Source organism: Elephas maximus, chromosome 4 (genome assembly GCF_024166365.1).
Source record: "Elephas maximus indicus isolate mEleMax1 chromosome 4, mEleMax1 primary haplotype, whole genome shotgun sequence".
NCBI classification, from domain to species: Eukaryota; Metazoa; Chordata; class Mammalia; order Proboscidea; family Elephantidae; genus Elephas; species Elephas maximus.
In genome coordinates, this window is record NC_064822.1 from 30,305,871 (window position 1) to 30,320,426 (window position 14,556).

General features: G+C 37.3%; 1 protein-coding gene across 1 annotated transcript in view; it reads right to left on the reverse strand.

Moving 5' to 3' along the window:
- GPR158 (G protein-coupled receptor 158) overlaps positions 1-14,556 on the reverse strand; it is a 567,445-nt gene that overhangs the window by 450,432 nt on the left and 102,457 nt on the right. The window lies entirely within an intron of this gene.

Here is a 14,556-nt window from a genome sequence, read left to right on the forward strand (position 1 = left end):
TGAGATGCAGACCCCAAATTCTCATAAAAAGACCAGACTTAATGGTCTGACTGAGACTAGAAGGACTCCAGTGGTCATGGCCCCCAGACCTTCTGTTGGCCCAGGACAGGAACCATTCCCAAAGCCAACTCTTCAGACATCGATTGGACTGGACAATGGGTTGGAGAGGGATGCTGGTGAGGAGTGAGCTTCTTGGATCAGGTGGACACTTGAGACTATGTTGGCATCTCCCGCCTGGAGGGGAGGTGAGAAGGTAGAGGGGGTTAGAAGCTGGCAAATGGACAGGAAAAGAGAGAGTGGAGGGAGGGAGTGGGCTGTTTCACTAAAAAAAGGGGGAGAGTAATTGGGAGTATGTAGCAAGGTGTATATAAGTTCTTGTGTGAGAGACTGACTTGATTTGTAAACTTTCACTTAAAGCACAATAAAAATTATAATAAATAAATAAAAAAAATACCATGGCTTGGATCAGGTACACCTTAGTCCTCAAAGTGACATTTTTGCTTTTTAATACTTTAAAGAAGTCTTTTGCAGATTTGCCCAATGCAGTATGTTGTTTGATTTCTTGACTTTTCCTTCCATAGTGTTGATTATGGAACCAAGTAAAATGAAATCCTTGACAACTTCAATCTTATTCCATTTATCATGATGTTGCTTATTGGTCCAGTTGTGAGGATTTTTGTTGTCTATTTTTTTTTTATATACTAAGCTGTAATCCATCCTGAAGGCTGTAGTCTTTGATCTTCATCAGTAAGTGCTTCAAGTCCTCTTCATTTTCAGCTAGCAAGACTGTGTCATCTACATATCACAAGCTGCTAATGAGTCTTCCCCCAAACCTGATGCTGCATTCTTCTTCATATAGTCCAGTTTCTCAGATTATTTGCTCAGCATACAGACTGAATAAGTATGGTAAAAGGTTACAACGCTAAGACACACCTTTCCTGATTTCAAACCACACAGCGTCTCCTTGTTCTGTTCTAATGACTGTCTCTTGGTCTATGTTCAGGTTCCTCATGAGCACAATTAAGTGTTCTGGAATTCCCATTCTTTGCAATGTTATCCATAATTTGTTATGACCCATGCAGTCGAATGCCTTTGCATAGTCAACAAAACACAGGTAAATATCTTTCTGCTATTCTCTACTTCCAGCCAGGATCCATCTGGCATCAGCAATGATATCCCTCATTCCATGTCCTCCTCTGAACTTGGCTTGCCCTTCTGGCAGTTCCCTGTGGTTGTACTGCTGCAACTGCTTTGGAATTATTTTCAGCAAAGATTTACTTGCATGTGATATTAATAATATTGTTTGATAGTTTTCAAATGTGCTGGATCATCTCTCTTTGAAATGGGCATAAATACGGATCTCTTCCAGTCAGTTGGTCATGTAACTGTCTTCTAAATTTCTTGGCATAGACAAGTGAGCACCTCCAGCACTCAAACCATCTGCTGAAACATCTCATTTGGTATTCTGTCAATTCCTGGGGCCTTGTTTTTCACCAATGCTTTCAGTGCAGCTTGGACTTCCTCCTTCAATACCATTGGTTCTTGATCATATGATACCTCCTGAAATGGTTGAACATCGATCATCAACCAATACTTTTTGGAACAATGTCTCTGTGTATTCATTCCATTTTCTTTTGATGCTTCCTCGGTTGTTCAATATTTTGTCCATAAAATCCTTCAACATTGCAACTCGAGGCTTGAATTTTTTCTTTAGTCTTTCAGATTGAGAAATGATAAGCGTGTTCTTCTCTTTTGGTTTTCTAACTCCAGATCTTTGCATGCTTCATTGTAATACATTTTGAATTCTTGAGCCACCCTTTGAAACGCTGTGTTCAGCTATTTTACTTCATCATTTCTTCCATTCACTTTAGCTATTCTACGTTCAAGAGCAAATTTCAGAGTGTCTTCTGACATCCATGTTGGTCTTTTCTTTCTTTCCTGTCTTTTTAATGACCTTTGCTTTCTTTATGTATGATTTCATTAATGTCATTGCACAACTTGTCTGGTCATCAGTCATTAACGTTCAGCGCATCAAATCTATTCTTGCGATCATCTCCAAATTCAGGGATTATACTCAAGTTCATATTTTGGCTCTCATTGGTTTGTTTTAATTTTCTTCAGCTTCAGCTTGAACTTGCACATGAGCAATTGATGGTCCATTCCACAATCGGCCCTTGGCCTTGTTCTGATTAATGATATCGAGCTTTTCCATCCTCTCTTTCCACAGATGTATTCAATCTGATTCCTGTGTTTTTCATCCAATGAAGTTCACGTGTATAGTCACCGTTTATATTGTTGAAAAAATGTATCTTCAATGAATAAAGGTAGTTTAATTCATTTCTATATCACTTGAAAGAACTAAAATATTTCATAATATATTTTCAGTGCCTTTTTAAACAGTTACATGGCTTTGATGATTAGATTTTATAAGGCAAAATTAATTTTTAAAACATCTTCATTAATGGATTTTTATATACATACATCCAAAGGGTGGGCCACATTCTGACCTCAGAAACATACACTCACCTACTGTAATTTGATCATTTGCTTTTCAGCTATCACCTATTTCCTCATGATAGTCTGTACGAAGTGAACACTGAGGAGCCAGATTAAATTGCTACATTGCTAACTAATGAGCAGTGATTAGGGTGCATACAAATTAATCTTCATACAAAATTATCTCTACAATATAGCTCTTTATGTCCATTTTCTATCATTACTTTTGGAGACATAATTAATAGCTTGCGTTAGAAACAAGCCTACTTTATCATTCACACATTATGGAGCATGTGATTTGACCATATGAAGTAAAATAGACTTCTGATTATATATGTGCATGTGAATATATGTGTGCATGTTTTACGATGATGTGGGAAGAACAAATATCCCCTAAAAAAATGTTTAGCAAGATTTGCACAATGAAATTAATATAATCTCTAAATGTCGTGTAAATAAAATGTAATAAAATCAATGATTTCTATGACAGAATAAGTGAGCCAGTGGGCAGAAAAATACCCCAATTATAAAAGATCACAGAGGAAGCTGTGTACTGCCTACTTGCCTCTTTTTCTAAACCACATACAGCAGAGAAAAGCTATGGTGAACGAAAAGCATTCTCATTAATGTACAGAGAAGGTACAGTAGATGTAGAGTAAATTGAGAAGCAAATAAAGACTTTCTCCCTGATAAGTTAGAGTCCATAGTAGACTTATCTCCTCAGACTTCCTAAAGTACTTTGGAGTGTAAGGTTTAGTTGGAGTGTGAGGTGAATTACTTTATAAATCTTTCGATCACAAAAATACGTCAAAAGTAAGGCAAATGTTATTTTCTATTTTGGGGAACTAGAATCCAAAAATGTTTTACTTCATATTATATGTGCAAAAAAATGGAGATATCAATTCCCTTAAGAAATTTCTTGAATATTCTTAGGATAAGTTTTCAACAACAGCCTATTTGTCAAATAAACTTGTTCACCCTGAGTGAAGTAAGGATCTTTAGTTAAACCGCATAATCTATTATGTCTTTGTCCTTTAAGTTAAGAGATATTGCTATTGACAGTGAGGTTGCCTATGTTGGAGGTGTGACTAAAATGGTGCCTGGCAGTCACATCCCATAGAGCAAACTAGAGATGATAAAGGGAGGACATATGTGATATGGAGGTACATCCAGGGACCAGAAAGCAATTACACTCTTTGTAAGCAGTTACATAAAAAAGGGAAATGGCTTGGGAACAGAATTTTAAATTCTACTACCAGTTCTGACATGTACTGGTTGTGACTTTGGGTAAAATATAGCTATTCTTGCCTTAAGGTGACTTCCAGCTCTTATTTTGTATGATCCTATGAAATTATGATGTTGGCATATGCATGAATCTTCCTATAATTCTAGGAACTCAGCAACCTTACCTCAATTCAAGGAAGTCCTGCATAAAATAAAAAGTCTGGGACATCCTCTCATGTTGCAATTTGAAGAAACATTTGCTGTTCTATTTCTTTTCCTCACAAGAAGCCAACATTTTTCTTCCAAATTAGGCTTCCCCTCACCACCCAATCTCTGATTGCTGTGTTTTTCCTAGTATATTTTGACTGTTTCTATTTCCAATCCATTTTGTACAGGAGGACCAACTTCTGTCTTGATGAATGAATCTCCAGAGAGAAGAAATTCATTTTCATAAACATTCTGGGAAGGTAATTTCCTGCTCAAAATAGAAAGCTGCCATTTCTACATCTTTCTGCCTGTATTTATGGGCTGAATTAAGCATAAAAGCATGTAAATAAGAGATGGGAGCTTGAGATAGAGAAGAGGGTTAGAAAGAACAAAGCAGAGGAAAGAAGATTAAAAATATGGGAAGCACAAAATAAATCACCTGCCAAAGAAGTGAGCACATTACACTGTCTCTATTATCTTAATAAGCACCGAGTCAAAATTCTCCCTTATTAAGAAATTGTGGCAAGAGAATCAAAAAAAAGCAAACAAGTAAACTATACACCTTCTCCTCACTTATCAACTATCTCATTACCCAACATTTCATATTTATGACAATAATAAAAATCTACTCAACTATTTTGCACATTAATGACATACATCTGGCAGTAACAAACGCCAAGGTGCAAGGAGAGAGTAATGCTGGCTGTGATGGTTAAGGTTATGTGTCAACCTGGCTGGGTCATAATTCTTACTGGTTTGGCAGTTATGTAATAATGTAATTTGGCAGCTATGTAATGATATAGTCATCCTCCATTTTCACATAACATCGATTTCACATAACGACCTGGTCTTTGGAACCTAACCATGTCTATAAGTATGGACAGGGTGTACTACTTCAGAAGTTTTGGAAGAATTTGGAAAACTCAAGCCTAAATGGCTGCGATTATTTGGCAGCGTTATTAAATTATATTAACTGTTGAACTAATTGGCTACATTATATTGTAGCTCAGAAATGGTTCTTTGCCTACGAAGTATCAAATGCTCTCAGTCACCACTGTGGATTTGGATTTCGGACAGCTGTCCTCTGAGTTCTCTGATGGCAAAAAGTATGGAATCTGGCTCAAGGTACCTCAGGAGGCATTTCTCATCACCAAACAATAAACTCAGGGTGCTGTCAGGTATTTCTAGCCACAAAGAAACTTATCATGACAATGTGATATCATCTAATTTACAAATTCTGGTATAAAACTACATGTAGGTAACATTCAAATACCTTGATTTCTGTAGCCAATTCTAAACCCTTAACTTCACCTACTATATGACAAACGTGTGATCAGAGTAGGTGGAACAAAGTATGTCCATCACCATTACTAGGAACACAACTTAAAACGGACAATTTTCTAACTATTGGACAGTACATAAAAAAGATGGGTTCTTATAATGTCTGCTCTTTCATTCAGTCAATATTTGATTGGCTGTTATGCTAAGCATTGGGCTAGGAGTTAATGATAAAAATGGGGGCAGACCTTTATCACTGCTATTCAACACTGTACTGGAGGTCCTAGCCAGAGAACTAGGGCAATAAAAAGAAATAAAGGGCATCCTAATTGGTAAGAAAGAAGTAAAAGTATCCCTATTCGCAGATGATATGATCTTATACACAGCAAACTCCAAAGAATCCACAAGAAAACTACTGGAACTAAAAGAAGATTTCAGCAAAGTATCAGAACATGAGATAAACATACAAAAATCAGTTGGATTCCTCTACACCAACAAAGAGGACTTCGAAAAAGAAATCACCAAATCAATACCATTTACAATAGCCCCCAAGAAGATAAAGTACTTAGAAATAAATCTAATCAGATATGTAAAAGACCTATATGAAGGAAACTACAAGACACTACTGCAAGAAACCAAAACAGACCTACTAAGTGGAAAAACAGTTACATGTACTTATGGTTTTAATTTGCATTTTCTTAATGATCTAAATATGTTGAACACCAGGGACGTAAAAGACCTATACAAAGAAAACTATAAAACACTACTGCAAGAAACCGAAGAGACCTGCATAAGTAGAAAAACATATCACACTCATGAATAGGAAGACAGAAAACTGTGAAAATGTCAGTTCTACCCAAAGCAACTTACAGATACAATGTAATTTCGATCCAAATTCCAAAGGCATTTTTTAGCCAAATGGAGAAACAAATCACCAACTTCATGTGGAAAGGGAAGGGGCCCCAGACAAGTAAAGCATTACTGAAAAAGAAGAACAAAGTGGGAGGCCTCATACTACCTAATTTTAGAACCTATCATACCACCATGGTATTCAAAACAGCCTGGTACTGGTACAGGAACAGATAAATAGATCAATGGAACAGAATTGAGAATACAGATGTAAATTCATCCACCTATGAGCAGCTGGTATTTGACAAAGGCCCAAACTCCATTAAATCAGGAAAAAACAGTCTGTTTAACAAATGGTGCTGGCATAACTTGATATCCATCTGCAAAAAAATGAAAACAAGACCCATACCTCACACCATGCACAAAACTAAAAGTGGATCAAAGACCTAAATATAAAATATAAAATGATAAAGACCATGGAAGAAAAAATAGGGAAAATGGGAGGAGCCCTAGTACATGGTATAAATAGTATACAAACCATAACTAACAATGCACAAATACCAGAAGAAAAACTAGATAAGTGGGAGCTTCTAAAAGTCAAACACTTATGCTCATCAAAAGACTTCACCAAAAGAGTAAAAAAGACAACCTACAGACTGGGAAAAAAATTTTGGCTACAACATATCCAATAAGGGTCTAATCTCTAAAATCTACAAGATACTGTGACGCCTCAACAACAAAAAGTCAGATAACCCAATTATAAAATGGGCAAATGATATGAACAGACACTTCACCAAAGAAGACATTCATGCGGCTAAAAGATACATGAGGAAATGCCCACAATCATTAGTGATTAGAGAAATGCAAATCGAAACTACAATGAAATACCATCTTACCCCAACAAGGCTGACACTAATCCAAAAAAATACAAAATAAAAAATGTTGGACAGGTTGTGGAGAGACTAGAACTCTTACGCACTGCTGGTGAGAATGTAAAATGGTACAACCACTTTGGAAAATGCTAAAAAGCTAAAAATAGAAGTATCATACAATCCAGCAATCTCACTGCTTAGAATATATCCTAGAGAAATAAGAGCCGTCACACGAACAGACATATGCACATCCATGTTCACTGAAGCACTGTTCACAATAGCAAAAAGATGGAAACAACCTAGATGCCCATCGACACATGAATGGATAAACAAATTATGGTACTTACACACAACGGAATACCACACAATGATAAAGAACAATTATGAATCTGCAAAACATCTCACAACAGGGATGAATTTGGAGGGCATCATGCTCAGTGAAATTAGTCTATCACAAAAGGACAAATATTGTATGGGGCCACGATTATAAGAACACAAGAAAAGGTTTAAAAATAGAAGAAAGCGTTCTTTGATGGTTACCTGGGTGGGGAGGGAGGCGGAGGGGAATTTGCTAACTAGACAGTAGACGAGGATCATTTTCCCTGAAGGGAAAGACAACACACAATACAAGAGAAGTCAGCACAACTGACCAAAGTGAAAGCTAAGAAGCTTTCTGAACACATCAAAACACTTTGAGGGGCAGAGCAGCTGGGGCTGGGACCTGGGGACCACAGTTTCAGGGCACATCTAGGTCAACTGGCATAACAAATTTTATTAAGAAAATGTTTTGCATACTACTTTGGTAAATGGTGTCTGAGGTCTTAAAAGCTTGCAAGCGGCCATCTAAGATGCATCAATTGGTCCCTACCCACTTGGAGCAAAGAAGAATGAAGAACATCAAAGACACAAGGAAAATATTAGCCCAAGAGACTAAAAGTCCACACAAACCAGAGACTCTACCAGCCTAGACCAGAAGAACTAGATGGTGCCTCGCTACCACAAATGACCATCCCAACAGGGAACACAACAAATAGTCCTGGGCAGAGCAGGAGAAAAGTGCAAAGCAGAACTCAAATTCACATACAAAGACCAGACTTAACGATCTGACAGAGACTGGAGGAACCCCCGAAACTGTGGCTCCCAGACTTACTGTTAACCCAGAACTAAAACCATTCCTGAAGCCCACTCTTCAGACGAAGATTAGACAGGACTATAAAACAAAAAATAATTCACATGAGAAGTGTGCTTCTTAGTTCAAGCAGATAATAATATATATTACATGAGACCAAATGGGTGGCTCCTAACCAGAGACAGGATGAGAAGGCAGGAAGGGGCAAGAACTGGTTGAACAGACACAGGGCACCTGGGGTGGAAAGGGGGAGTGTGCTGTCACATTGTGGGGATTGCAACTAATGTCACAAAACAATATATGCACAAATTTTTGTAAGAGAAATTAACTTGAGCTGTAAACTTTCACCTAAAGCATAATGAGGGCAGAACAGACACATGTAGCTTAGAATCTTAGCCCAGACAGATACAAGTAAAATACTCACATAAATAAATGTGTAATTAAAAATTATGATAAATGCTATGAAGACCAGGACAGTGGCCATGAGAACAAATAACAGAGAAACCAAACCAAACCTAGTCTGAAGTCAGAAAAAACTTCTCTATGGAAGTGATGTTTGAGCAAGTTACTGAAGGAGAGGATGAATTAGATAAGAATGGGATAAAGACAGATCCAAGCAAAGATAACTGGACATAAAAGTCTCTTGAGGTTTGAAGGAGCATGGAATATTGGGGGAACTAAAGGAGAGCCAGTCTGACTGGGGCAAGAATATCTAAGAGAAGCGAAATGAAGATAAAGAAGTGGTTGGGGCAGAGCATGCAGGATCTTATAGGCCAGCATGAAGAGTCTGGACTATCCCAAAACAGCAATAAGCATCAAAAACAAGCAGGGGAATGACATATCAGTCTCTTAACTCTTTTAACTGTAGTGAAAGAACAAATCAGACAGCACAAGAATAGATGTAAGAAAGCTCATTAGAAAGAGTTTTCGGTAGTTCAAACTGAGATGTTTTTAGGTAGATATTAAAAAAAGTAAGCAAAAATATTTAGGAGGTAAGATCAACAAGACTCACAGATGATGAGGAAGAGGAAGTTGTAAGGAAGTTTTATACATTTCTAGCCTGTGACTGTTGACAGAAGATGGTGTCATTTATTGGGATAGGGTACAGTGGACTAGGTTGGAGCAGAAGGCATTTATGAGAAAAGTTGAGGGTATATTGAGTCTGAAGTGCCTTTGGGACATCCAAACTGCTTGTCTTGTTGCCTGGACTTTCTCATCTCTTCTCATTCCCGTATACTTCAAGCATGCCTTCAATAAATTCTTAATTCTTCTCACTCTATTTTGCAAAAAACAAAACTGTGTAATAGCTCTACTTCCAAACTGGGATCCAGGCCCGTCCCGGCAAAGAGGAAGAAAAAAAGTAATAAAAGTATTTAAGTGAAACAAAAGACCATCTGTTCTTCAAATGAAGTACACATTTCCCCCTACAAAATTTTCAAGGATAGAGAAATCCTTCCATGCATCAGGATCTCACTGTATTGGTAACAACATGCATAACTTGTGACAGAGCCAGTAAACAACAGCTTAGTTCCTCAGTTTTCTCATCTATGAAATGGAGAAAACAGTTTCTCATACAGGTTTGTAATGAGGATTAAACAAAGTTTACATAAGTGCATGGTCCACAGTTAAGTGTTCAATAATATTAGCCAATGTTGTTATTTCATTAAGAAAAATGAGTCATAATGATTGACCTGCTAAAGGTTCAAGAGCTAGTAAAAGCAAAATTGAATCTAAACTCTGGTTTTTCCTTCTACTCCAAAATATAAAGCCAAATGGGGTGGAACGGAGGTATAACTGAAAATCCACAAGTTTTTCAGTCATGTTGGCAAATGATACGTGATAATTAAACAATATTTTTCAAATCATTTTACCATTTTGATCTCATCGTAATAAAAATTAGATATAAATTACTACTTCTTCAAAACTCTGCATACTGGGATATTACTAAGTTATCATATGATAACTTATTCTTAAAAAAATTTTTTTTTTAAATACATGTTTAAAATCTAAAATCATCAGAATCCAACTTCATTTTTCTTACATGAACCATCTGCTAGGTTCAAATTAAAATTAATTCAACAATTAATTAACTTAATGTTTTAAAGTACTATCAGAAATTCATTCATTCATTAAAAAAAAAAAATTAAGTGTCAACCATATGCCAGGCACTATGACAGGGCATTTAGCAAACAAGACTTTATAAAAACGGTAGCCTCTTCTTTCAAAAAGCTATTCTGGTGAAGGTAAGATGAAAAGTCCAGAAATCCAACTTCCTAGGGCATCCTGTCAAACATTATCATGGTTTTTAAAATATATTGCATGGGTTATATGGCGAATCCTGTATTCTAGTGATGCATCCTGTTCCATGATCATCATTCCCCTTTAGAGAAAAAAAAAATGAGCAGAACAAAAAGACACAAAATTATCTAGCATTATTAACACTAACAATACCTTCCCTGTTATTCAGGGAACTGGAGATTTTGATTTGTTTTAAGTACAACAATATCTAATCCCATGTACTCCCTCCTCCCAATATCATTTAAGGTAAACAGAAAAAGTAACATTATCTCCACTTTATATACGAAGAAAATGACACAAGAACAGTTCGTAATTTGCTTAAACTCACAAGTTATTGCTTAAAGTATGTTACTGGCAAAAGGCTAAAATCCAGGTTTCTTGACTCTCTACTTACAGAACATCCAAAACTAAATAATAACAAAGAAAAAACATCACTTGAAAACATTTATGAAATCCCTAACACATCTCACAGTTTTTAATAAAGATTTATTCATTCAGAAATAATTTATTGAATAGCAATGACTTTTTATTGACCTTATTTGATTCTTACTGTCAACGCAAAGGTTGGCAACATGGTTAACTCATGATGAATCTACTCTTCTTTATCCTATCCCAGTCTCTGCCTCCATTTCCACATGGGCTATGGAAGTCTGCACACACACACACAAAAGACACTATTTTGGTGTCATTATAAGAGGAAGGACAGAGCTGAAGGAAAAGATTCCATTTAGCAGAATCCTCCAAATCTCTACAGTATGGTACTAATACTTTTTTTTAACACCTTTCATTGAATATACTGATTCATCACTTTTTTGGTGGGATCAGCTTAGGTGAAGTACAGTAAACATACAATAATATTCAATGATTTTAAAGGTATAACTTAAAAATATAAGTTTGTAAGGTTTTAGGGTCACAGTTGACATTTACAAACCTGATCTCATCAAGGAAAACTGTCCCTTGAAAAATACATGTATAACCAATATTTTACACAAAATTTCAAAGATTTCACAGATGCCTAAAGCTTATCCATCCATCCTCGTACACAGATCCTAGGTTAAGAATCCTTGATCAAGAAATAATAAAGTATGCTCGTTGGAGCACTGTTTACAATAGCAAAAAGACAGAAACAACCAAGGTGCCCATCAATGGATAAACGGATATATAAATTACGGTATAGTCACACAATGGAATGCTACACATCGATAAAGAACAGTGATGAATTCATGAAACATTTTATAACATGGAGGAATCTGGAAAGCATTATGCTGAGTAAAGCTAGTCAGTTACAAAAGGACAAACATTGTATGAGACCACCATTATAAAAACTCAAGAAATAGTTTAAACACAGAAGAAAATATTCTTTGATGGTTGCAAGAGTGGGGGGGAGGGTGAAGAGGTATTCACTAATTAGATAGTAAAAAAAAAAAAGTAGACAAGACCTATTTTAGGTGAAGGGAAAGACAATACACAATACAGGAAAGGTCAGCACAACTGGACTAAATCAAAAGCAAAGAAGTTTCCTGAATAAACGGAATGCTTCGAAGGCCTGAGTAGCAGGGGCAGGGGTCTGGGGACTATGGTTTCAGGGACATCTAGGTCAACTGGCATAATAAAATCTATTAAGAAAACATTCTGCAGAGGCAGGGCCAAGATGGCAGAATAGCCAGACGCTTCCTGTGAACCCTCTTACAACAAAGACCAAAAAAAAAAAAAAAAAGTGAAACTATTATATTTATGGCAACTTAGGAGCCCTGAACATCAAAGGCAAAGTTAGGAAATGGACTGAGCGGCAGGGGGAGAGACGGTTCAGAAGTAGAGAGGAATTGCCGAACCTGAATCGCCAGGATCCCTCAGGCACCATTCCCAGGAATGGCTGCAGCGGGCTGGTAGTAGCGCTCAGCCACAGTTTCCACAAGGAGAAGCAGCAGTCACACAGCCTGCTCACACCTCTGGAACTAGAGAAGAATAGTGCTCTCGACAAAAGCTAAGCACATCCATATATTTTATATTTTACTGTGCCCCCAGCCCCCTGGCTGGCTTCAGTGGCTGTTGATTTCCCTGGGCCTGAGATAGGTCCTGTTGAGCACCTGGAGCCATCCTCCCAGCCTCGGAGTAGCAATAAATTCACAACTGGAGGAAAAGATAATATGACAGTGCCAGTAACGGGGGGGGGGGGGAGCTCAGGACAGGAGTGGCTCCTGTCCAGGCATAAATGGTCCATGGACTTTGAATATTTTTCCCCACTGCATGGACCTGTGTGGGCCTATTTCAGAATACACTGTTTCAGCTATGCAGTGGAGAGATGGGTGTTTGATGTTTGACACCATTTTGCCTATTAAACAGGGTCCTCACCTACCCACATCAGGGGCCTGAGGACTGGTGGCTCCACTCAGGTTACCCAGCTGCCTGAAAAAGGGGTCCAAGGATAACTGGTACCTCCCAGTCCTTAGAACCAAAAACACTGCTTGTCCATGGTCCATCTGCAGAACCCACCCACCTGTACGCTCTAGGGAACAGGGATGTGCTTTCCTCAGAGACACTTGGGAGATGATTCTCAGCCTGCTGCCTTGTTCAGAGCATGGCCCCCTACTGCAACCAGATACCGGTACATACACCAATCACCCCTGCCCCTCAGAGCCTGTACCACACACTTGATGATCAGCTACCTGGACACCTGAGCTGAACTCATACAATAAAAATGAATGGACTCCTAGACTGATATACCTGGTAATACCTCTAGCCATCTAGTGACAAGATATCAGAGCTCCAAAGGTGAAAATAATCAAGCTATCCCACTCATGCAACCCGTGTGGGCATATCAAAACAAAACAAACCAAGAAGCTATTATACAGTACACAAACATAAAATAAACTAATACAATAACTCACAGAAGGCTCAGAGACAAGAGTCAATATCAAGTCACATAAAGAAACAGATGATGATTGCTTCAAAAAGGTCTCAAAACAAAAAATCAATGAATATTCTGGATGAGGGTGCCTGCCTGGAATTACCGGAAGCATAATACAAAAGATTAATACACAGAACTCTTCAAGACATCAGGAACAAAATTAGGAAGGAAATCAGGCAATACGCAGAACAGGCCAAGGAACACACAGGTAAAGTAGTTGAAGAAATTAAAAAGGTTATTGAAGAACACAATGAAAAATTTAATAAGCTGAAAGAATCGATAGGGAGGCAGCAATCAGAAATTCAGATTAACAATAAAATTACAGAATTAGACAAATCAATAGAAAGTCCAAGAAGCAGAATTGAGCAAGTGGAAGGCAGAATTGGTGAACTTGAAGATAAAGCACTTGGCACCAATAAATTTGAAGAAAAATCAGATAAAATAATTTTTTTAAAATGAAGAAACCTTAAGAATCATGTGGGACTCTATCAAGAGAAATAAACTACAAGTGATTGGAGTACTAGAACAGCATGGGATAACAGAAAATACAGAGAGAATTGTTGAAGATTTGTTGGCAGAAAACATCCCTGATATCGTGAAAGATGAGAAGGTATCTATCCAAGATGCTCATTGAACTCCACATAAGGTAGGGATTTTAAAAGAAAGTCACCAAGACATATTATAATCAAACTTGCCAAAACCAAACATAAAGAAAGAATTTTAAGAGCAGCTAGGGATAAACAAGTCACCAAAGGAGAGTCAACAAGAATAAGCTCAGACTACTTGGCAGAAACCATGCAGGCAAGAAGGCAATGGGATGACTTCTATAAAGTGTTGAAGGAAAAAAAATTCCAGCCAAGAATCATATATCCAGCAAAACTCTCAAATCTAAAGGTGAAATTAGGATATTTCCAGAAAAACAGAAGTTTAGGAAATTCGTAAAAACCAAACCAAAACTACAAGAAATACTAAGGGATTTCTTTGGTTAGAAAATCAATAATATCAGGTATCAGCCCAAGACTGGAACACTGGACAGAGCAATCAGATGTCAACCCAGACAGGGAAATCACAAAAATAAACCATGATAAAAAAAAAAAAAAAAAACAGGGAAACAGTGATGTTATTATGTAAAAGAACAACATTAAAACAATAAAAAGGGACTAAGAAATGTAGTGATCTTTCATACGGAGAGGAAGACAAGAGGATAGAAAGAAATAAAAGTTAGGTTTAAATTTAGAAAAATAGGGGTAAATATTAAGGTAACCACAAAGGAGACAAACTATCCTACACATCAA